The 26221-nt window shown below is 41.1% G+C and overlaps 1 protein-coding gene across 5 annotated transcripts in view; it reads left to right on the forward strand.

Moving 5' to 3' along the window:
• The window catches only part of RIN2 (Ras and Rab interactor 2), a 141508-nt gene that overhangs the window by 39478 nt on the left and 75809 nt on the right, over positions 1–26221 (forward strand). For 2 of the 5 annotated variants that reach the window (XM_048842448.2, XM_048842447.2), the window contains exon 2: positions 6419–6496. The exons of 2 other annotated variants lie outside the window; for them this stretch is intronic. The gene's annotated coding sequence lies outside the window, so the exon portion shown is untranslated. Of the gene's footprint in view, positions 1–6418; positions 6497–20476; positions 20498–26221 lie in introns of those variants that run through there. One more of the 5 variants, XM_048842451.2, reaches the window with a different exon arrangement.

The raw sequence follows: 26221 nt of genomic DNA on the forward strand, positions 1-26221 counted from the left end.
GGCCTGGATTTTATCAACTAGAGAAACTTGTCCAGTGAAAACAAGCAGGTTTGATAGAGGAGAGACATTCCTTTTCCCTATTCCTTTTTAAGAATAAAATTTACATGTATCAAATTTTGAGGAAAAGAACTTTTGGAGTACCAAGCCTATTTTCCCTCTGGTAGGTGATCTCTATTCTCTGTGGGTATCCTTGGAAATAGCAGTCTCCTATCCTAAAACAGATATATGGATGGGATTTTCCAGAATATTCAGCATAGGTCTAATTCTGCTCCCCTTGGAATCGATGGGAGTTTTACTATTAAATAGGAGCAGAGGTTTTGAAAATCCCACAGTAATTTATATGCTTTTGCAACTTTTTTCCACAGATTGTACCAGAGTTCAAATAACCCTTTAACTGAGCCTTTTCTGATATGTATTATTTATTTATACATACTGTGGTGGCACCAAAGAGCCTCAACCAGGTTGAGGCCCCATTGTGCTGGGTGCTGTACAAACATATAATAAATGACAATTCCTGCCCCAAGGTACTTACAGTCTAAAACACAAGACATAACAGGTGGGTGAGACAAAAATGTGGGTGGGATGGGAAGGAGGACAAGGTAGCAGTAATGAAGGGAACTTAATCCTCTCCTTCCTTAAACCTCAGAACACAGGTGAGTGCAAAATTCCCTGCAACAATAGATTCTTTTCAGAGTAGCAGCCGTGTTAGTCTGTATTCGCAAAAAGAAAAGGAGTACTAGTGGCACCTTAGAGACTAACCAATTCAGTTGAGCATAAGCTTTCGTGAGCTACAGCTCACTTCATCGGAATGCATCCGATGAAGTGAGCTGTAGCTCACGAAAGCTTATGCTCAACTGAATTGGTTAGTCTCTAAGGTGCCACTAGTACTCCTTTTCTTTTTACGAATAGATTCTTTGGAGAACATGTGTTTAAATACCCAGTTCAGGTTTAATATCCAATTTTGCCCTTGGGCGATGATTATCTCCCTGAATTCAGAAAAGGTCTGCCCTGTGTAATTTTGTAAGCTATTTAAATACTGAGAGCCAGATACTCAGATGTAAATCAGTCCAGTTTCATTGACATTAATGAAGCTATGCCAGTTGACACCAGCTGTGGACTTGGCCTGCACTGCACATGCTAATTTGAGGCCTGTTCAATTTTCAAAGCCTTTTCTCAAAGAACCTCTTTTTGCTCCCCTTCGCACCATCTCCGGAATGTGTATGTCTCTCTTTTGGCTTAACGCCTGGGACTAAGCACAACGCTAAATGTGACCTCAAGTGCTTCGCAGAGAAGAATTGTCTTTCCTTACTTGTAAAATGGTTCCCCTGCTTCTGCATTCTAAAGTATTCTTTTTCCTTTTACTTTGTTTTTGGTCAACACAGAGTCCCTATGTTCAAATAATTAACTCTGGGGTTCTTTTCATTCTGTATTAGAGCCAAAATACATTTCAACACTCAAATAAGCTATAGTCTCATTGGCTTTCCCTACCTGCATGACATTACATTTGCTGACATTCCCCATCCGATGAAGTGAGCTGTAGCTCACGAAAGCTAATGCTCAAATAAATTGGTTAGTCTCTACGGTGCTACAAGTACTCCTTTTCTTTTTACCTGAACCTAACATCCTCTTTCAGCTAAACTCTTGCTTCCTTTGTTCTGCTAATGATTGACTCTGGGCATATGCCATATAAGATATTTAAATACCCAGGTAGAGAAAAGTTCCAAAGTACCCAAGCTGCATCTTGGCCAGACTTAAAATAGCAGATTCAACTGTATGCTTAGGAGGGCGAATATATGGAGAGACTTAGAAATCCCAGCTTGGCCAACCTGAGACTGCTTTATGTTCCTCTAGGAGCTGAAGGGTAGGGCAGATTGGGTAATGAGTGGATGGAGCCTGGACTCAGCCAGCTAACATAGCGGAGCCAGTGCATAGGGGGAAGTAATTTGTGTCATGTAATGGACTGGCATGGATTAAATTCCCCCATGGAGTAAAGAACAAAATTGTGCCTCTCTTGAGTCCCAGTTCAGCCTCATATCTGCTCCTGGGCAAACATAACTATGCTATGTCCTGCCTTTTACTGAGGATTCACAGGCACTCCATAATTGAGTCATGTATTAGGTTTGACCTGATAATGATCAAGGGCCAGATTGCGATAGGAATATTTCCACTGGCATTAATTAGACTGTCTGTGTGTATGGAACAGCTCATCAGTTTGAGCAAATGAATTCAGTTTGGGATAAACATATTATTATAAAGAACATCATCAAGTTCACGAGAATAAACCCCACTGCTTTTGGTGATTGGGCCCTTGCTACATTCCTGACCCTGAGTTTATTTGGCCAATAATTTCTTGGGAAAAAGTTTAGATGTTGGCAACTGTGGGACATAGACAAGGAGTAAAATTTTTATAATAAGCTGTTCTAGCAATGGTTGGGGATTTAAAAAATACCTGTTTTGCAATGTTCAGAGCAGTTAATGCAAGATGGAAAAAACACTGTGATTTAGACAGTTTAAATAGCTATCAAAAAGGAAGCCAAAATTCTTAGTGTGTTCATAAGGCCCACAGCTGCTTGGGGAACGCCACAGTACCATATATCATTTAAAATTTCTCTGTCCAAGTGCCAAGTCATGAGCACTGCTGTTGTACATGGCTGTTATTAGGGTCCAGAGAAAACCTTATAAGTTGTGATTACTTTGGAATTGGAATTTGATCAAAACCTCAGTATTTGACATGAGTTTCAGTTTTGGAAAGTGTAACTTGGTGATGTAATATTTTTGGTCCTGTAATTTTTATAATATGAGCCGTTCAATCTTGATTTTTGTACATATGAAGCAGTTTATTGTAGCTAAGATCAAGTATCTTTCATTACGTACATTAGGAACTGGGAGCTGAATGCTTTGTAACTTGGCTATAAAAACTGAAACTTGGAAAATGTCTTAGCAATGAGCAAACCTTTCCTCTTTTAGTTAGATTTGTTGAACTATAAATATCGATGTGGGAGTTTGTAAGTCAAATGCCAAAAATGCAAACACAGGCCCAGGACCTGCAAAAGGAGCACAGGCACCAATCCTGGAAAGACTCCTGTTGACTTTGATTGGCTTTGTATTAAATCAAATGTAGGCAGAACCCATTGGGACTTGTAGGAAGGATCTGTCTGCATGGATACAGTTGCAGGATCAGGATCCTTACTTGCACAGAAATCTGCCAGAGAAGGCTTTGGTTTTATTGCCTTTCATAATTTCAAGAAATCCCAGAGAGTTCTCTGTTTTAATATCAGGGAATGGAGTGGTGGAAATTGTTCCTTGGTGACACTTGATTTTTTCCAAGTGTCAGCACAGCAAAAGAATAGAAAACTCAGTTACAAATTTCTGAGAAACAAACCCTGAGCTCAGAATGGAAGAGCTACAAGAAAATTACCTACAGTCGCAGTGACAAGTGCACAGGTTTCGTGAAAGTCACATGGCACAGAGCAAATTCAGGCTGTAGAAGATATATTCCATTGCCACATTACCCCATCCTGTGTTAAGAGCCATAGGAGGGGGCTCTGTGGGAGGAAATATCTGAGGAGACTCACAGCATCCTATGATGCCTCTCCCTCCCAGTGTAAAAAGTGTGTGATGCCCATGCCTGAACTTGGAGTGCTACCAGGCATGAAACCAAAATATGCTAATTCTGTGATGGTATCAGGGTTATTGAGAGTTATATTTAGTAGTGGCAGTTCTATTTTTCCTTGATGCAAATATAAAAATGTAAGGAAACTCCCTATAAAAGTTATCGTTAATAGACCACAAAGGTTGTAGATACCTATGTATTACATAAAGAAACACCATCCATTGAAACCTGGTCGGTTTTAAATTTATGATAAAAATAGCTTCAGGTATTTCATGTATTCTTTAGTCCTTTTGACAAGTTTTGTGATTTTACAGCCTCTCCTTTTACCATGTGTTTAAAATATTTTTCTCTCCCCACACGACCCGCATAGGCAAAGAAAACAAGATTTTATTGGTTATGCAGAGTAAATAGTGGAATTGACTACGTACAAAACAGAGTCAGATGCACAAAATTAATTTTCCTAGATCTTTCAATTATAGTAATGTTAGGTTGTGGTCCTGCAAACATGAACCCAGTCCCGGAAAGACTTAAGCACATTGACGTCAGTGGGATTACTCGTGTACTTAAAGTTAAACATGTGTACGTGCACAAGTGTTTGCTGGATTGGGGCCGTGACTAGTTCCACTGAGTTTCCTGGGACTATGTGTGTGTGTAAGTGCTTTTAGGAATAGGCTCTTGACTCTTGCCTGTCATTGGTAAGTATGACAGGTTTCAGAGTAACAGCCGTGTTAGTCTGTATTCGCAAAAAGAAAAGGAGGACTTGTGGCACCTTAGACACTAACCAATTTATTTGAGCATAAGCTTTCGTGCATCCGATGAAGTGAGCTGTAGCTCACGAAAGCTTATGCTCAAATAAATTGGTTAGTCTCTAAGGTGCCACAAGTCCTCCTTTTCTTATTGGTAAGTATGACATTTTCAGACAGGTTTTTTCTAAAGTTGACAGAATCCCTTTAAAAAAGTAAAGTTGTGATTATAAAAAACAAAACAAACCCCCAAATGTTTGAAAGCCAGGAACTAAAGTGAAGTAAAAGTTTTGAAAAAATATAACAGAAATGTTTCAAAATCTGGCAAATTATAAACAATGATCACTAAAGGTTTCACAGTCTCAAGTCTGAGGGCTGGTCTACACATACAGTGCTGCATTGGCACTGGTGCGGTGATGCTGCTGTAGTGCTTAGTGAAGATGCTCCCTGTGCTGATGGAAGAGCTTCTCTCATTGGTACCCCACCTCCGTGAGAGTCAGTAGCTATGTTGATGGGAGAAGCTGTCTCAACAGGAGTTTGGGTGATATAACTGCGTCACACAGAGGTGTGAATCTTCCACACCAGTGAGCGATGTAGTTATCCTGAAATAAGTATATAATATAGACCAAGCCTGACCATGTCTCAGTTCCCGTTTACTTATCCACGATGCTTTTTGCTAATTACTGTGCTTGGAATTATTGGCATAGTATCTGGAGAGTAATAAGCCTTACTCAGGTTAATTCAAGTTTTCACATAATTTTTTCATCAAATTTTGCAATTATAATCAAATTTCTGTCTTGCTCAGGCAAGCGGATAACATATCAAATTGAGTAGGAATTATTATTAAACATATACTTACCATTTTTTATATGTGTCTTTGAAAATATACATGTTTGGTGTGGCTTTTTCCAAGACATGCAAACTTCCAAGATAAATATTTGATTTACTAGATTTCAGATTCACTTTTTTTATGTTCAGAAGAAAAGGATTATTTAATCCCTTATTATTTCAGCAACTGTTGCACACATGTAAACTATCATTTATAATATATGTTTCCCATATGGTTAACAGTGGTTCTAGAAACCAAAGAAGTGACTTGGCTCTACTTCACATCTCTTGTTCCTTGCTAAACATAGCTTAATGATATGTATACACCTTTCTTCTAGACTAGGCATTTCCCGTTTACTGCCTTCTTTTTATTGGTAATTTTATAGTTGCCATGTGTTGTGCTGACTGAAAATCCCTACAGTTTCTGTGATGTGGCATATAGTGGAGATTAAATAGCCCCCAAACACCCCACCTTGACAGTTCTGTCAAACTAAAGCCTTATTCTGCTTCAGCTTTCTTTTGAGGCCAACCAATCCACAAAAATATTCTGATCAAATTTATCAGAGAATCATAGAATATCAGGGTTGGAAGGGACCTCAGGAGGTCATCTAGTCCAACCCCCTGCTCAAAGCAGGACCAATCCCCAATTTGTGCCCCAGATCCCAAATGGCCCCCTCAAGGATTGAACTCACAACCCTGGGTTTAGCAGGCCAATGCTATTCTGCCAAGTTTCTTGATTTTGTGTGACTTAATTTTCATAATATATTGTATTTTGCCAATCACTGAAAGTTATGTTACAGGTTGTGTAAGAAACAGTAATAACACAGTAGCAGTTACCTTCTTTAACAGTTACAGCTACTAAAACCACAGCTTTATTACTAGCTACTCATGTATTTTGCAGAGCTGTCTGTGATGAGGTGGGAGTACAGAGGTTTACTCTATAGAATTGTGGAAAAGTTTGGAGCCTTTGAATATGCCATTAATATGTTTAATAGAAGACAGAAAGCAGAAAGTGCTATTCTAAGTGCTCATAAAACACATTTATTTTCTACTAGTGACTAGAGAGGGCTGCTCTCATAGGACCAATTAATATACTTTGTCATACAGCCACCTCTTCCTTCCAAATAAACAACTTTATTGACATCATTATAACTCCACCTACCAGGAAACTGTGTGTCAGTTGTGACTGGCAGACTTCTATTTTATTTTTTTGCCTCCTTGCTTCCTGGTATAGGTCTAGCTATAATACTGTCTGCTGGGATGTTTCCTTTCCGGGATGGGAGAAGAGGCAGACCGACAAAATACATTACAAGTAAGTAATTATTTTCTTCTCTGTGTGTAACTAAGCCTGGTGTACTCCTTTGAATTCTGTCAAATTGTATGGAAGGAAAAAAACTTTACTTCATTAGCAGAGCTTGATTTGGATTTGGAGTAGCTTCCTGACAGAAATCTGGATTTCATAGGACAAGTGTGATGAATTTAAGAAAGGCAGCTGAAAGGAACTCAGCCCTGCTCAGTAGTGCCCTGATGCAGTGAGGTACCTGACCTTGGTGGGACTATGCACGTGTTTAAAGTTATGCACATTCTTAAGTAAGCATTATCGTGGCATAGGCCAAGAAGAGATTTTGCTTAAGTGTAACTGTTAGAGTACCTACAATGGTCCTAGTACGGTACTGGCCTTGGTGGTGTAGAGGTTGTATACCCACTCCCCATTGTTTTTAAAACCTGTACAATATTCAAAATGTGGTTGCTCATTTAAATGTATGATTGCAAGGGTCTCATTATGGTTGGTACCTTTGACAGCTATACGTTAATGAATTTTATAAAGGCATTTATTCCCTATGAATTGAGAAACTCGGGGCCAGATAATCACAGGTTTAAGGTTAGTACTTTAATTTTACTTTTGGGAGCACCAGACCTGATTACTCAGCAGATGTTCTTTTAAAATTATACAAGATATTGTTACTTGATAACTAAATAGCACAAGTACATGTAGAATATTGAACTTTACTAAATGCAATACAATGAATGTTTTTTGGGGGTTAATTCATGATGATGGATTTAAATGTCTAATACTGTGAAACTCTGTGCCAGTGAGAAATCACTCCTTTCAACCGTATTAAATGTTTCCACTATCTTGCACTCTAAACTTTCCTCTGTATTGTCGTAACCCAGACAGTGAACAAACTCAGACTTTTTTGGTTCCAGGTAGCTACTAACAGTCTATTAATCAAATCCAAATAGCAGGTTTACTGACTTTATCTCCTCTGGAAGATTTTGGTCCAAATTTTCAGAAATAGGTACCTAAAATTTGGCTTCCAAATCCATGTTCGCAAGAGTGTTTGATTGCTCAGTAGCTCCCATTGACATCAATAGAACCTTCTGGGTGAGCAACACTTTTGAAAGTCAGGTCACTTATTTAGCAGCCTAAATAAAGACATAGGAGCCTAACTTTATGCTTAAGAAAAAAACCCTTCTTTATGGAGGGCGAGATTTTTTCAAAGGCATACAGGGCAGTTAAGCATCCAACTCCTTTTAACTGTGGATAAAAGTTGGGTGCCTAACTGCCCTTTGTGCCTTTTGAATATCTGCCTCTTTAACTAGGGCTCCTAAATCCCTCCGTAGGTACCTATATAAAGTGTCCTGATTACCAAAGGTGCTGATCAGTGAAGCTCTCATAGATTTCAGTGGAAGTTGAGAGTAGTCAGCACCTCAGAAAATCAGGCCACTTTTATTTAGGTACCTAAATATCTATTTAGGCACCTAATTTTGGGCACTCAAATTTGCAAAACGTCCCCTTTATCCCTGTCACTGCATCCGTTAACTAGGATCTCATTCTGGTCTTCAGAATAGAAAATATATTTGGAAGGTCACTTACTCAAGAACAACCTGACTCTCACATTTGGTTGTATGAGAAGAAAATATAATTATTCCAAATGTCTGGTTTTCTTAAAATTAGTAGTTTTGGTTTTTAAAATGTTCCTTCTTCAAGAGCAAGATGCTGAGTGAATCTAGAGGAATGATGGCCCAGAGATCAGAGTGCTAGTCTGAGACTTAGGAGACCTGGGTTCCATTCTCAGCTCCTCCACAGAGTTCCTTTGAGTAAAGGAGGGTAATATAATTAATGTCAGTCAACATGGGTTTATGGGAAATAGATAATATCAAACTAACTTGATATCATTTTTTTATGAGATTGCAAGTTTGGTTGATAAAGTTAATAGTATTGATGTAGTATACTTAGACTTCTGTAAGGTGTTTGACTTGGTGCCACATGACATTTTGATTAAAAAACTAGAACAATATACAATTAACATAGAATCATAGAAATGCAAGGTTATAAGGGACCTTGAGAAGTCATCAAATTCAGCTCCGTGCTCTGTGGCAGGACCAAATAAACCTAGACCATCCCTGACAGGTGTTTGTCCAACCTGTTTTTAAAAACCTCCAAAGATAGGCATTTCTCCCTTGGAAGCCTATTCCAGAGCTCACAATTAGAAAGATTTTTCTAATATCTAACCTAAATCTCCCTTGCTGCAGATTAAGCCCATTGTTTCTTGTCCTACCTGTAGTGGACATGGAGAACAATTAATCACTATCCTCTTTGTAGCAGCCTTTAACATATTTGAAGACTGTTACTGGGTCCCCATCTCAGCCGTCTTTTCTCAAAACTAAACATGCCCAATTTTTTTAACCATTCCTTTTGTAGACTTTTTTATAATTTTTGTTGCTCTCCATTGAACACTCTGAGATTTGTCCACATCTTTCCTAAAGTGTGCTGTCCAGAATTGGACACAGTGCTCCATCGGAGGCCTCACTAGTTGCAATGCACACGTTAAATGGATTAAAATGGGGAATCATCACCAAGTTGGTGCATTTGTGGTGGGATCCCGCACGGATTGATTATTTGCCTTATACTATTTAACATTTTTATCAATATTTTGGAAGAAAACATAAAATCATCACTGATAAAGTTTACTGATGACACAAATTGGTAAGTAATGAAGAGGAAATGTCATTGATACAGAGTGATCTGGATCTCTTGGTAAACTGGGCACAAGTAAACAATAAGCACTTTAATATGGCTAAATATAAATATGTACATCTAGAAATAAAGAATGCAGGCCATACTTACAGGATGGAGGACTCTATCCTGGGAAGCAGTGACTCTGAAAAAGGTTTGGGAGTTGTGGTGGATAATCAGCAGAACATGAGCTCCCAGTGTGACACTGTGGCCAAAAGGGCGAGTGCGATCCTTGAATGCGTAAACGGGGGATACAAGTAGGAGTAGAGGGGTTATTTTACCTCTGTTTGGCAGGGTTGCGACTGGTACTGGACTTCTGTGTCCAGTTCTGGTGCCCACAATTCAAGAACGATGGTGATAAATTGGAGAGGGTTCAGAGAAGAGCCGTGAGAATGATTAAAGAGTTAGAAAACAGGCCTTACAGCAATAGACTCAAGGATCTCAATCTATTTAGCTTAACAAAGAGAAGGTTAAGGGGTTATTATACTCTGTAAGTACCTTCGTGGTGAACAAATATTTGATAATGGACTCTTTCTTTCGTCTTTTTTGATCTCACGTCTAAATAGCAGTTACTCCCAAGACTGTAGTTTGGGAACAGTGCACATACTGTATAGTTGGTCATTTTGTCTTCTCAAAGTGCAGGATGGGGTCTGACTGAGCTGTCACAGAGGAGTTTAGGAAAAGTAGGGAGCCAAATGAGCAAATCAGCTTTCTTTTTGCATCCAGAGGCGTTTAAATTACCCTAAGGTAAGGGTGAGCTTTCATTTCCAGCCTTGAAATAGACTGCACCCATCAGTCCATGCTTTCAGTATTACTAAGTGCAGAGGAGCAGCTTGTCTGGGAGGCAGCAGTTAATTGTCACTTTTCTGGAACTAGTTTTGGGTTGTCCTGACCTGATGGACAATAGAATTTTTTTTGGCTTGTTGTTTTTCAACAGTTGAATGCTTGGCATCCAAAACACGTGCACAAAGCTTCAGAGGCTTGGTGAAAAATCAGGTCAACGTAACACCCATGACAATGAAGTAAATATCAGATATGTTCCAGCAGCCGCTGGGCTCTATTGGCAAGCATTCAGTTCTGGAATAGATCTGACTTGTATGATGGAGATGTTTAATTTACATGTATGCTGACAAATGTTATTAGCTGGCATTACAGATGTCTCTCTTAAAATGTTATTTCAAAAACCTACCTTTTATGTTGGAATCCCAACCTCTCCCTCGTGCAGTTTTGGGACTGGCAAAGCTGCTTGAATGAATCACAAGGGTTATAAGAAATGTTAATTTTATAACATTGTTAATCTACAAGGTATACGGCACGATACTTCTTTTGCCTAATATGAACAAATTAACAAATTTGTAATTTATCCAGTTATATGTACTTTATTTTGGTTTGCATCACCCTGCCTGCTGTTTTGTGGGATCATTTCTTTATTTTGTTTTGATAAATTGGCATTGGATTAAGGTTATGTTTTAGGCCCTGATTCTGCAAATACATAAGCACGTGCTTAACTTTACACACAGGCAATAGTTCCATTGACTATAATGAAACTATTCCCAGTGTGTAAAGTTAGGCACGTACTTAAGTCTTGACAGGAGTGGGGACTTAGACTGTATGTTTTTCAGGACAGAGTCTGTATCTTTCTCTGTGAAATTACAGTTGCACTTGAACAAGAGAAATATCAGTTCAGATCTTCCTTCAACATCTCAAACATTGAAGATGAACCTGCTGCTTCAGGATTCTCCAAGACAGAAAGTAAACATGTTTTCTTCTTCTGAACTACTCCCTCTTCTGACAGATGTTTTCTCAGTGATCCAGCACAAGGAGGCACACTTGTTATGGCAGGTGTCACCAGGTGTTTCTTTTAAATGTAGGGTATGTGTACACAGCTGCTGGGAATGAGTCTCTCAGCCCAGGTCAACAACCTCATGCTAGAGCACTAAAAATAGCCATGTAGACATTGCTTTGACATTTGGGCTCAGCTGGAGCTTTCCTTAGAAGTGGGTGAGTAAGTTTCAGAGCCTGAGCTGAAATGTCCATATTGCTTTTTTAGTTGACCTGGGCTGCAAGACTTGCTCCTAGCAACTGTGTAGACAGATCCACCATGTGAGCAAATGTTTAGTTTTAGGAAATCGTGCTTTGTTGTAGTCAGTTTTTGTTGTGTCAGGTTCTGTGTTGAAGCAGTGAGTGGCCCTTAGAGCATGAGCTCTCTGAGCAACAGGGGAGTTTGCTCTCTGGTTAGAGCCAGTTCATGAGACAGAGATGTTTCCTGAGAACTGGGCACTGGAGTTAGGCTGAGATTCCTGAAAGGATGGATTGCCTTGCATGCTGTTTGACACCTCTGTTCCAGGACTGGTGCATATGTATAAATAAAAGAAGTTACACATCAAATACACTCATCCTGGGTGTTGGTGATTTTTTTCCCGTGACTGAGGCTGATTTGCTACCTCTTAACAGAAGGGCAGTGTTTGTATCGGAATGTAACACTGGTGTCAGAAGAAGGAGCAACAGTATAAATGAGAATCAGACCTCTTGTCTGCTTTTCCAACTCATTTAGTATATTAGGCCTCTGTCACACCATACACAATAATTCCTTTTTGAACATACTTATCTTATTTTGAAACTTTAATAAAATGCAGACGGAAATACTAAGCAAGACAGACAACATCTGTTATGTACAAGATAGCTTTATAGAGCTATTTATAACCTTCACAAGACAGACAGGCTGCTAGGGGTTTACCTTTCATAGATAGTTTACCCCCTTGAAAGCTTTCAAACCTCCACTTTTCTGCATTAAAACTGATGCAGATAATCTATACCCATCAAATTTTGCACCGCAAAGCAGAGTCCAAGATTCAAATTCTAAGCATAGTCTGCAGAACCATTCTTTGTCACGTGGGATAGTGAAACACAGCTGCTTTCCAGCTGAGTCTGTTGTGAAGTTGTTAGTATGGGGGTGGGGAGGATGTGAGAAAACCTGGATTTATGCAGGAAATAGCCCGACTTGATTATGTAAAGAGTTGTCACTTTGGATGGGCTAGCACCAGCAGGAGAGTGAATTTGTGTGGGGGGGTGGAGGGTGAGAAAACCTAGATTTGTGCTGGAAATGGCACTTTAGATAAGCTATTACCAGCAGGACAGTGGGGTGGGAGGAGGTATTGTTTCATATTCTCTGTGTATATATAAAGTCTGCTGCAGTTTCCACGGTATGCATCTGATGAAGTGAGCTGTAGCTCACGAAAGCTCATGCTCAAATAAATTGGTTAGTCTCTAAGGTGCCACAAGTACTCCTTTTCTTCTATCTATCTTGTCATTTCTAATTCCCTTTTTGCTAGCAGACTGAGTTTAGTGCTGCGCATGTTTTTGTAGTATCATTGTATTAAAGCACCGTTTCTCAAACTGCAGTGCACGGACCCCTGCGGGTCCTCGGAGGGTACTCCAGGGGGTCCGCAGGCCCCCTCCCTCCCCTCAACTCCTCTCCCTCCCTTCTACATGCCGGGGAACAGGCTTCCTACCTGCCCTGGCTCTGCGTTGCTCCTGGAAGTGGCCAGCACATCCCTGCAGCCCCTAGGGCAGGGCAAGAGGTCTCCGTGTGCTGCCTCCGCCCCGAGCGCCAACTCCACAGCTCCCGTTGGCCGGGAACTATGGCGAATGGGAGCTGTGGGGGCAGTGCGCAGAGATCTCCGGGCCCCCCCCCCACCTAGGAGATGCTGCCAGAGGGATGTGCCAGTCACTGGTTAGAGGGATGTGGGAGTGGCCCGAGGTAAGCGCCGTCCGGTCAGAGCCCCTCACCTTCTCCTGCACCCCAGCCCAGAGCCTGCACGCAAACTCTGCACCGCTCCTGAAAGTGGCCTGCACGTCCCTGCAGCCCCGGGGGAGGGGGGAGAAGGAGAGGGAGGGGTCTCTGTTCACTGCCTCAGCCCCGAACGCCAACTCTGCAGCTCCTATTGGTCGGGAACTGTAATTCTGAAATTGTGTTTGTTGTTAGAAGATTGGAGAGAATATTGTGCATCACAGCAAGGCTTCTCATTCTTTGATGCAAGTACTGAGGGTGGCAATCTAATTGAATGTCAACGTGTTGGAGAAGGTGTTTAGTGTGCTGAGCTGGGTGTCATGATGGTAGCAGGCTGATGCTTGGAGGTTGTTGTATTGGGTGAGAATGTTGTCCTGACTTGTTACTTCCTTATTTTTTAGTGTCTGTGTTTTGTGAGGAAATACACATGAGAAGCCTAACTTTTAAATTAATGAATTTCTGAAGCGTGGGATTATATAGCGAGAATCTGTGGGTGGCATTGTACAATTGTGTTTGGCATGAGTTTGTTGTGGCTGTATTACCCATGATTGCTAGTGAAACCACAAGTTTTGGGATGAACTGAGTAACTTGCAGGTTCCCCCGAAAACTTCATCTCTTATTATATGAACATGTATTCTGTAAGTAAAACCAACAGGACAGGAGAAAAATGATCTTCCACGTGATCGCTCTGACCACTTTGCTTGTACCTTGTATCTTTTTCCCTCACCTTTTTATTGTTTTACTTTGTGAGCTCTTTGGGGCAGGGACAGAGTCATCTTGCATGTCTGTACATTACCTAGTACCCACCTTTGGAATGTCACTGTTATAAAAATAAAGTCTAAAATAAGCTACATATAACAGGAAGCCACTTAAAAGTATTTGAGTACTTAAAATTTTTTTGATTATTTTTTGTGTACCTCTGTCTGTAAAGCCAGGTGCCTTATGTATTGTGTCCAACTGTGCTTAGAAGCAGAGGGAGAGAAAGAAATATAACTAATATGTTTTGTAGAACTTCTGCAAATAACCTAAAGTAGCTTTTCTGGGCATAAAAGAATCATCTTTAAATATTTAATATCTCTAGACAGCCCGGGACTAGATGCATGTGCTTTGTCTTAATGGAAAGCAGCAATGTTCCAGGGGTAAACTCCCCAAGATCTAGCCTTGGTAGTCATGAGATCACAGATCTTAAACTCACTGTTCTAGGAGTGACTATGAAAAGGTGCCACCTGTGTAACTTGTATGTGGGTGTGGGATGGGTATGTTCATGTGAAATTCCGCATTGGGGGGAAGAAAGAAAGGAAGCATGCTTGTGGTAGGCTGCTTAAAGAAATGGCAGCTGTTTGAAGCTGCTCACAGGATTGGAATGTTAGTAATCCTGGCAAAGAGAGATTAATGGGCTGAGGCAGTCAAAGGTCTGCAGTAAATTCATTTTATCAGACGGATGTTGCCACTAGATGTATGCTTATTATCATATTTTATACTATGGCAGCACGTAGAATGCTGCCTCTTGCACTAGGCACTCCACAAATGCATAGTAGGAGCCATTCCCTGGCCCAAAGAACTTAGTCTCAATCAGCAAGGTGGACAGTGGGTGGGAGGGGAAACAGAGGCACAGAGAGGGGAAAGTGACTTGTCCAAGGACACGGCAAATGTGGCAAAGCTGGGGTTAGAATGCGGGTCATCTCCTCTGAGTCCCGGTCCGCTAGGACACGCTGCCTCTGATTTGTAATAGTATCTTTGGGCAAGGGAGACTAATGTGGTCAGGTTCTGCAGAAACTGAATTTATTTAAAATAAATTTTAAAAAAGGTTCTCGCCCTTAAGGCTGTGAACAAAACCTTAAAAACATGAGCTGAGTGTAACCAGCTGCCAGGCAGTAGGAGAGGAGCTGGCGCTGCTGTTACACTTTTAAGCCTGTCCCTTGCTCTGCCTTCAGCAGCAGAACATGTGGAGGGTCAGTTGTGTAACAGCTGAATCCTCTGGTCCCAAGAGGAAGGGGAGGGATTATCAGCAGCCCTTCCGGGCTCTACCTCTCCTGGGCCAGGATGGTGCCCTCCTCACCAGATGCCATACCAGTGGCGCTCCTACTTAACCACTCTGAGGCTTTCTCCCATGGCTGGTCCTAGCTGGCTCCTCCTCTTGCCCAGTTCCAGCGATTGCTTCCCCAGGCTTAGTAAGAGGAACAGATAATACCCAGCTCCTTACCCACCTCTAGGGAGAGGCCAAAATATTCTAGCAGCCCTGGTGGCAACTCCTTAAGTGGAAGAAGGGACAGAGCAGGACCTCCAGCCTTTTTTGGGGGGACTGGGGAAGGGGAGCAGCCAGCAGGAGAGGTGAGAGGGCTTCCATTAGGGAAAGACTCAAGGCTCAACTGAGGGAAAGATGCTGCAATCATGAGGAAGCCAGGGTAGGGCTTATATGGCTGGTGCAACTGTGGATAGATGGTACTGAAAGGTGGGTCGGAGAAGAGAACTGGTGAATTTGGGGTATGGGTAGAGAATTGATAGGCTGAGGGTAAATGGAGAGGTGAATGGCAGGCATGTGCCCGAATGAGGTAGCCTTCAGATCTGAGTGAATGATGGGGTGTGTGGTTGTGTAGTTTGAGACACAAAGAGGATTTGTGTGTGTGGGTGAGAGATTGGTATGAAGTTTGCATGTATCGGTGTCCATGAGTGTGTGCATGTAGAAGTGCACGTATTGGTGTTTAAAGATACGTGAACAGATTTCTATCAGGGATGGTGAGATATATTTTTGGACCATTTTGCCAGGGTTGTTATCTATCGAGAGAAATACTATTGGCTGGCACTAATGGCAGTAGCAACAAAACGTTGTCTAAATATTGCCATATTAAAAACAGGTCTTGAAATTATGGCATACAACTGAAAGAACAATTTTTACTCACAGGCAGTTTTCTTTTTTATGGTCTCTGGAAAGAGATGGGATTTAATCACTTCCCCCAGATGTTAGTTGCATTACTCAAACAAGCTAACTTATTCTTTTCCAGAAGAGCACTAAAACCTATTTCCCAGCACCCTCAGCGATTCTAACAACTCTACTGTTATGGCACTTCTCTAGTGAGTGCTTGGGAAGAGCCCACTGTGGTTGTTCATATTGGTACTACTAATAAAGAGAGGCCTAGGAGAGAGGACCTGGATGCTACATTTCCCTGGTGCTAAACTAAGAAAATGACTCACATCCAGAGCCCCTATGCTAGATTTTTTCCAGTTCTGTGGATAAGGACAGCAAGACAGTAGGGACTGCAGCATGTCTGTGTGTGGAGATGATATCAAGTGGAGTAAGTTACATTTATAAGGCACTGAAGAACTGTTTAGAAAAGGGAAAGATCTCCCTTAACCAAAGTGGAACCAGATTGCTGGCACAGATGGTTGGCTGACTATGTTTTGCAGGGTTGATTATTAAAACTAGGAGCTGGAGGAAAGCTGGCAGGTGCCAAGGGACACTGGCGTTTGCCAAAGACATCTGGTAGGGATCTCAAGAATACAAATGTATCTGTCTCCAGCACAGGCTAGGAGAGAAATTAAACTGCAGGAGGGGCAGGTGTTGAGTACAGGGAATAGAGCCTTGACAGAATAGGCATCTCTGAAACATGAAGGGATGGCAAAACTCAAGGGGATGCTGTAATACTCGCTATGAACTATTCAAGAAGGGTAGCTGAGGTCCTAACAGTGTGAGAATAACACTCTATCAAAAAGATTCCACAGGGTACCATTACTAAAAAGATTAGAATCATAGAATATAAGGGTTGGAAGGGACCCCAGAAGGTCATCTAGTCCAACCCCCTGCTTGAAGCAGGACCAATTCCCAGTTAAATCATCCCAGCCAGGGCTTTGTCAAGCCTGACCTTAAAAACCTCTAAGGAAGGAGATTCTACCACCTCCCTAGGTAACGCATTCCAGTGTTTCACCACCCTCTTAGTGAAAAAGTTTTTCCTAATATCCAATCTAAACCTCCCCCACTGCAGCTTGAGACCATTACTCCTCGTCCTGTCATCTGCTACCATTGAGAACAGTCTAGAGCCATCCTCTTTGGAACCCCCTTTCAGGTAGTTGAAAGCAGCTATCAAATCCCCCCTCATTCTTCTCTTCTGCAGGCTAAACAATCCCAGCTCCCTCAGCCTCTCCTCATAACTCATGTGTTCCAGACCCCTAATCATTTTTGTTGCCCTTCGCTGGACTCTCTCCAATTTATCCACATCCTTCTTGTAGTGTGGGGCCCAAAACTGGACACAGTACTCCAGATGAGGCCTCACCAATGTCGAATAGAGGGGAACGATCACGTCCCTCGATCTGCTCGCTATGCCCCTACTTATACATCCCAAAATGCCATTGGCCTTCTTGGCAACAAGGGCACACTGCTGACTCATATCCAGCTTCTCGTCCACTGTCACCCCTAGGTCCTTTTCCGCAGAACTGCTGCCTAGCCATTCGGTCCCTAGTCTGTAGCTGTGCATTGGGTTCTTCCGTCCTAAGTGCAGGACCCTGCACTTATCCTTATTGAACCTCATCAGATTTCTTTTGGCCCAATCCTCCAATTTGTCTAGGTCCTTCTGTATCCTATCCCTCCCCTCCAGCGTATCTACCACTCCTCCCAGTTTAGTATCATCTGCAAATTTGCTGAGAGTGCAATCCACACCATCCTCCAGATCATTAATGAAGATATTCCACAGGGTACAATTGTTTCCGTTTTCCTATGATATATAAACTGCTGTAACCTCAATAACATGGAGCAGTGCCTTGCTGTGTTATCGTCCAGGTTGCAGTTATGTTTCTGTTTAAAGCCAAATTTTGCATTAATCTCGGGTACCTGTAAAGTTTGCTTTAACGTGGCAGAACAGTGGTGTGTTTAGTGCATTCTGGAGAACTTCAGAATCTTAGAGCACCAAACATATTAGACGAGAAGTAAGGGCCAATAAAACGTTTTTTTCCAGAGGTTTCATCCACTGTGATACGTAGCTAGCCTCACTGAAAAGACAAGAAAATGGTTGTGCTTTGAGGATTATCCTGCTTGGTATGTTGGCACACTTGTCTGTGAATCAGTGCAATGCTGTACATGGCTCAGTCCCTGTTTATTTCCATAGTTTAGTTGAGAGAGTATGATTCAAGAACAAATTACACGTTCTGAGCAAGACAGTAATTTTCCCTAAAGGGATCTTAATACCCTATTGCCACCAGTACACTTTAAGGGGAGGGGCAGTGGGGTATTATGATCATTTTATTCATCTGTGTGGCTTACTCACATCACCAGTCTGGTCCTGTTCCAAAGTGAAGCTAAATAATAGTAGTTATCTGATACAGAATGTTTCATACCAGCATATCACCAATGCATCCTAACTGAACATAGGACAATCAAAGCTGTGTGTGTTTAGAGCTCTGTTTTAGGCCTGCTCTCATTAATGTCTATTAAATTTACTTGGAGGGTTTTTTGTTATTCTGTGGGATAATAAAAGTCTGTTTTCGTTAGATAAAGTATTTGTCTGCGGCAGTCTTTGTGTGTGATAAGGCAGAAAATGAATAAATAGAGACATTTACCCACCATCGTTTCATGTCTGTGGTTTTTTCCAATGAAAACCTTTTCTTTCAATGAGTGAGTCATAAATGTGCTTTTCCCTGGTACTAAACTTAATGACTCACTGTATTTATACAGTGTATCTTCAAGAGGAATTGACAGCAGCTTAGAAGAGTGTGCTGCAGAAGAGAGGACTAAAAGGAGCTGATGGTATTTTTGCAAAATATCTTACAGGTGAATGTTCAGTGAGAAAATAAGTGAAAACTGGCTGTAAATCCTGTCTCATGTGGGTGGTGGGGATGAATAATAGATGGCCTTATTTATGGTTCATATAATGTGGGATATCCATGCATTAACTTTCTCGGCAGGAGGTGAAGGTTCTGATATCATAAAAACAACTGGTCTCTTTGTTAGAAGTATTTCATGCACAATTGTTCACGAACAAAAAGCCCCCTGAGACTGGAGGCTGTGTGTGTGTGTGTGTGTGTGTGTGGAAAGGGGGGGTGTCGTGTGGGGTCACATGCCCTCCCCAATTTGCTGCTTCACTTGTACTGAACATGCTCACACGGACTGAACATGCTCAGTAACATCTGCTGAAGCCACTGCCCTCCCACTATCGGCAGGCCAGAGTCGTCTCTGCCGGAGACTATGTAATTTGTATGTATAATTTACTAACAGTAAAGTTAGTAAACTGTAACTGCTTGTGAGAATTCAAAGTCAATAATGTTTCCCAACAGACATGATGAAAATTCAACCATGATATTTCTGAAGTCAAAGAATTTCAAAAGATTTACACCAGCTGGTCCAAAATGTTCAGTCTGTTCTCTTTCTTGGTTGGGAGGGGGGGAAGGTACCTTTCCATTTTTAAATTATTATTATGCAGTCACAGACTTTTAGTGTTGTATGGTGGTCACATGTTGTCTCCTTATCCTCATCTCCAGTGTTTCTACTGGAACAGGGTTCCCTGTTATGCACAACCATCTTTTCTCCTTTCTTCCTTGTGGCCTCTACTGATTTTGCTCTCTGCCCTCACCCCACTGTTCTTATGTTTTCCCTCCTGCTTATTGCCTTCCTGTATTTTGCCTATCTACTGCTGGTACTTACAGGGCCCCCAGAACACCATAGTATCTGAGCGCCTTATGTTCTTTGATGCATTTATTTTCACAACACCCCTGTGAGACAGGGCAGTGCTATTATCCCTGTTTTTACAGATAGGGAACTAACACAGAGGGACTGGGGACTTGCCCAAGTTCACAAAGGAAATCTGTGGCAGACCACTCAAATCCAGGTCTCCCAAGTCTTGGTTACTGCCCTACCCACTGGATCTTCTTTCCCCTCTTCCACCATATGGTTCCCTATCCTCTGACAAAGATAACTAATATTAAACTTTAACCAATATGAGAGTTAAAACAAGAACATTAACTTGTGTTCCTAGGACATGCAGCATGCCAGCTGTAAAGGGGCAACCAGCTCTATACTGGGAGTTCTTCTTCAAAAAATAAAAATTCTGAAAGTACTGGGTTTTTTAGGACAAGCAGGTGATACCCCAGTTCATAAGTAAAATGTTAGAGTAATGGGAGCCAAATTATTTGAAATTCTAAAAGATAGGCTCTTAGAATGTCTTACATAAGACAAGGAGTACTTGTTGCACCTTAGAGACTAACCAATTTATTTGAGCATAATCTTTCGTGAGCTACAGCTCACTTCGTCAGATGCATGCTGTAGCTCATGAAAGCTTATGCTCAAATAAATTTGTTAGTCTCTAAGGTGCCACAAGTACTCCTTTTCTTTTTGCGGATACAGACTAACACGGCTGCTACTCTGAAACCTTACATAAGACAGTTCAAGGTTAGTAGCACAATTAGAATTTACTTTTCCTTCTAGTAAATCATTACCTGAACTTCTAATGCTGTGCTGAAGTCCAGATGCACAATTAATTGTAGCAAATACACTAAGAAATTGCATGCAACAAAAACGGGTGAGTACTATAAATTACTTCTATTTTAAAATATAATTTGGAGTGACAGGTTTACTGTCTTAAATACTTCATTGGCTTTTTGTGCAAGCTGTTTCGTGCACTGTAATTTGGGTCCCAATCCAGTGCCCGTGGAAATCGATACGAATCTTTCTGTTGACCTTAAAGGCATTGGATTTGGCCTCTAATGCATTAGCTACTTTAAATGGAAAAATCTTTCACTTTCTTAATCTCCAGAATTTAGTGAAAAGTAATCACTAAAAATATCCTCCAGGATGTTTTCATCATAATAAATTTGCAGAACGGAAAAAAATTAAATACTAATTATTTTGCATTTACATAATAGATACTATAATTCTAAAATAAAATGATCTATTAAACAGAACTGATATATCTAGAATAGCAGACTAGTAAAAACTATAAACTGCTCAGTATTATAATTTGACAAATAACATTTGATAATTATGAACTTGAATGCAATTATATTTAATAGTCTTAAAAATACTGAAATGGCAAAAAGATGCATGTTTTCTTTTCACTGAAATACTACAGAGCATCTAAGCAGCTTTTTCAAATTACCTTGGTTTCTTGTGTGTGTGTGTGCTGAAAATATCAAGGTGGCATTTCTGAGCACTAAAAAGTCAGGAGATACAAAGTTAGGGTTGCTTATTTAACTTTGTCCTGCATAAGAGTAGTATCTTTTACTGCACGCTACTTAATGTAAACAAACAGAATCCTGAAAGTCAATCATATACAGAATTTGGAATTTTCAAAACCATTTGCTATTGGCCTAACACTGGGATCGGAATTGTCTTAATTGAGAACCAGCCAACAGCCATTACCGAGGACCTCTGAAAATTCCTGTCTAAGTGCGGCGTGAATGAGGCAAGAGCTCCATTTCAGCAAAAACCCTACAAGTCTTTGAGAAAACACTGTAAAATAGGAATACCTGCTTCACAGGGGAGCTGGAGGACTAGTTCATTTGTATTTGTAAAACTGTTTGTAGGCTGGATGGAAGGAGCTCTAGAAATGCAAATTATTATTGTTTGGGCTAACCAGATTTGTGGGAACCATGACAGGTCTTCTGCTTATGAATAAGGCTTAAGATTTAGTCATCGGTATTTTTAGTAAACGTCACGGACAGGTCATGGGAAATAAATAAAAATTAACGGTCCGTGAACGGTCCATGACTTTTACTATATAAATAGCCCTGATGACAAAACTTAGCAGCTCCTGGGGCCCCGGATGCTGCTGCTCTGGGGGGCCCCGGATGCTGCTGCTGTGGGAGTCCGGGGGCCGACCGTTATCCCCTGCACTGACCACAGGGGCTGACTGCCCCCAGCCACCCCTTCTCTGAGGCCCTGGGCCCACTGCTCAGGTGCTTCTTAGGGCTGCCCCTGGGACTGCTGCTACGGTGCTCCCCAGGGGCCAGCTGCTTGGGCAGCTCTGGGATCAGCTGCATCAGCCATTGCAGCTGCGAAAGTCACGGAGGTCGCAGAAAGTCATAGAATCCGTGACTTCCGTGACCGAATTGCTGGCTTATTTATGACCTAAGACCTGGCTTGCTGCACTCAGCTCCTCTCAGTGTGGTCTGCGTATCACAGTTACAGTGTAGCAGGATGGATTTAAGAGTGAGAGCAGTATCCAAATATAAGGAGTGCTTTTAGTCATCTCTTTGATTGAGTTGAACCACTGGGTTCCTGACATGAGGGCAAAAAAGACATGAATATAAGAAAATAGTTAAGTGTTTTCAGGCTAATTAGACAGTGCGTGGCAATTTTAGATCAAGATTTTCAAAAGAAAGTAGCAATTTGCAAGGGCTTAAATTTTTGAAGTTTCAACCTCAGTCAGACATCTTAAAATGGCCTTATTTTTTCATGTGGTGGGTGCCCTGGACTTTCTGAAAATCAGGCCACGTTTTGAGATGTCTCAGGTTGGGCACCTAGAAACTGAGGCACCAAAAATCACTAGCTATTTCTTAGAATCTTGACCTTTATGCTTGAGTAACATACTGGCCATTCCTGCTCTCAAAATTAATAGAATGGATTACTTACAGAGCATGCCTTCAGCACAGTATTGAATCTCCCCTTTCTTCAGACAAATATGCCGTGGCCATTGGATGGCAAACACTTGTGTAAGGACACTGCTTCTGCTCTGTGGACGTATGCTTCATTTCACCTCTATTCTCTGGTCCCTGATTTTACTAGGTTGCAGTTGTTGCCATTTTGTGGTCAGTCTAGGGACAACAGGAAACTGACTCTTTGGAGGCTTAGACAAAAAATGCCATTTCGTTGTAATCTGAGGACGTCTGTGTCAGTTCTGGCAAGTTACTTAAAAACTTGGTTTAAAGATTGGTTTAAAAATATAATCATCCATAGGTTTTATACTTTATAGGTTACTTACTATATTGAGTAGATTTTATTTATGTTCTCTATTCTCAGTCCCTTGGAGTTCATGTGTGTATATGTGTACAATATAGGATATAGGAAATTACTGTTGAGTGTGTGTGTATTGCTGAATTTAATGTTGGGTAAGCAATTATATACAGGTGCATAGAGAGAGTATAGGAACTGTTAAACTGTCGGTGTTAGGATAGTATTATATAGTATAAGTATATGTAATCCCTTAAAGCTAGATTGTGGAATTACCGTGAGACCAGAAAGAAAAGGAGTACTTGTGGCACCTTAGAGACTAACCAATTTATTTGAGCATGAGCTTTCGTGAGCTACAGCTCACTTCAGATGAAGTGAGCTGTAGCTCACGAAAGCTCATGCTCAAATAAATTGGTTAGTCTCTAAGGTGCCACAAGTACTCCTTTTCTTTTTGCAAATACAGACTAACACGGCTGTTCCTCTGAAACGTGAGACCAGAGTAAGCAGTGGGTTGTAATTGCACTGCTCTAGGAACAGCTCTGGTCCCTGCTTCCTCCATGGTTTGGGAGGAGGTGGGAGAGAAGTTATCTGTGACATCACTATAGTCAATGCCCAATGCCTGCCCCAATTGCCCACCTGCCCAAGAAGGAGAGTAGTTGCCCCATGGGAGCTGCTCTTCCCCCTTCTCCCCATAGTCCGATCTGTGATGCAGGTACCCCATGCAGGGGAGTAAAGGGGCACCTTACATAGGGGCATAAGACAGTTACATAATTTGAAAGAATGAATATAATCTCTTTCTGCAGTCAGAAAACTGACGGAAGTTGGAATCCTTTTTAATATAATTCTCTTACTTTTGCTTGTGGATACAGCTGTACTAACACAATGCAACGTTTGAGTTAAGAGGTCTGTTAAAATCCTGGCACCAAAGATAGTTTTCATACTGAGGCCCTTAATTGATAGATATTCAAAGTGATACTGTGTTTGGTTGCATCAATGTGGTGCTTGAACTAGGCCTTCAGCTGACCTCCAAAAGGAAATAATTTCAAAAGGAAGAATTTAAGTTTGCCAACATCCAGATAAGGACATCGGAATTAGACAACCTAGGGCTTTGTGGATTAGAAATAAAATACAATTCTTTTGATGGGGCAATGCAGTTGCACCAAGAAAATGGGAAATAAAAGGTGTGAGGCTCATATGATGTGATTACAATCTGAAGTTTTGAGTCTGTCTTTTAATTTACCCCGAAGAGCAAATCTGATTTTTAGAAATGTTCCTTCTCATTAAAAAGAGTTTGAAAAATGTATGTAGCCTACATTTTCTTAAAGCTAGGGAGCTTTTAATATAACCCCCAGAAAAAAGATTCACTGAAAAATTGAGTGCAGCTTTGTTGCTGGGGTTGTTGTTAGCATTTTGTTAATTTAAGTTAAAAAACCCTATATTTACTCTTTATTGCTGTAACATTATTGCTGTGATTTGATATGTGGTGGCGATTCACAATGGCCTACTAGGTACATAAATAATACTTCCAGACAACTAGCATATCTTTCTGTACTGAGGTGGTGAAGAGTATATTTCAGCTACTATATCATAATCAGACACTGGATAAATGAAAGGCAAGGGGCCAGATTTTAAAATGTGTAAATGATTATAACTCCAGCAACCGCAATGGAGCTATGCCAGTTTGCACGTGCTGAGGATTGGCCTTATAGTTGGTACTAGGGTGACCAGACGTCCTGTTTTTATAGGGACAGTCCCATTTTTTGGGACTTTTTCTTTATAGGAGCCTATTACCGCCTCTCCCCCCGACCCATTTTTTCACAGTTGCTATCTGGTCACCCTAGTTGGTACTATTCTTCCATGGCAGGGAGTAACAATAATTATCTATTAATTGCAGTGCAGCAGCTCCTAGTAGCCCCAGTCATGCATCAGAGGCTCCATTATGCTAGGCACTATGCAAACATAACAACAACAACAAAAAAGACCGTCTCTATCCTGACAACTTTTAAGTAACAAAAATGGGATCTAGAGTGGGATTTTCAAAAGCACTCAGTGTTGTCTTCAGTGGTAGAAGAGTTAGGTCAGTGCTGAGCACTGCCGAAAATCCCACCCCTGATCTTTTTGAGCCAGCTGGGATAGTAGTTGAGTTTGACAGTAAAATTGTTACTTTGTAACAGAAAAAGCAATTGCAGCATCAAATGCTGCATTGCACTGAATTTTTCTCCATTGCTTCAGTTCAGAGCTTTCAGATACCTAGCTTATGGGCTGGATCTGGGCTGCTTGATGTATTTATGCATTCCCTGTAGCATATTCGATTCTGTGGAATCTGCTTATTTTTTTTTAAAGTTTCTAGAACTCATAGTGTCAAAGGAAAGCTTGTAAATATGAAATGAATGTATCTAATTCAGTTCTGTCTTCCTGAGTCTGCAGACAGCCTGAAACAAGGGCACTGCGAGGGTGTGAACTCATCAGCTTCTCCATTAATCTGATTGGGGTCTTAACTCCAAATCCAGTGCATGCACTGTACTTGCTATTGTTAACTGTTTCATCACTGGTCATTGTATCAGATGGGATTGGGAACTGGGCTGCAGTAAACCCACAGGTTCTGGGAATTGGTAGCTCCTGCAGGGAAGGGAGAAGAAAGGAGGAGAGATGCAAAGACAGAAAAGGGGAGAGAAACAGGAAGGAGGATGTGGAGGGAGAGAAACACAGGGCAAAAATGAAAATGGTCCTAAAGACGAGTTTATTTTCCCCATGAGGGATGCTAAATGAGACCTAATAAATAACAACAGTGATAACTAAAAGTACAGGACCTACTCTTCCCTGATAATGTGCTTTGGGATTACTCTGACTTTGATTATTGTTCAATTAGGTTGTGTAGTTTTCCAGGCTGGTCTGTCTAGACTCAGAAAACTAGGTAGGGCTCCTTTTAACCTCTATTCTTGTGTGTAGCTTCCAGGGATGTCAGTGGGAGTTGGATGCACTGATTGAGGCATGATATGGCCCCATAAGTGTGTGAATACTAGAAGAAAAGTACTCAGTAGACTGCTCAGAGTTAATGGATTCTACAAATGTTGGAGCTTTCCTCTCTGGGATTATCTACACGACCCTAACCACAGTAGGTTCTAGTGATTTTTAAATGGGCTTTGGATCAGAAGCTGTGTGGCGTTAGCAAGCTAACATTTTTCACAGGTGGGTCTCTTACTCAGGAGAATACACATTTTCTAACTAGCCAGGGTTAGGTAGGTCGACACAGGTAATATAAACTACATGTTCAGTATAATTAGATAATACTGCTTATGTGTATGTAATTTGTTAACTGAAATTATTAGAGCTTTATGCAATACTGTTGTTCTGG

Source organism: Caretta caretta, chromosome 3 (genome assembly GCF_965140235.1).
Source record: "Caretta caretta isolate rCarCar2 chromosome 3, rCarCar1.hap1, whole genome shotgun sequence".
Lineage (NCBI taxonomy): Eukaryota > Metazoa > Chordata > Testudines > Cheloniidae > Caretta > Caretta caretta.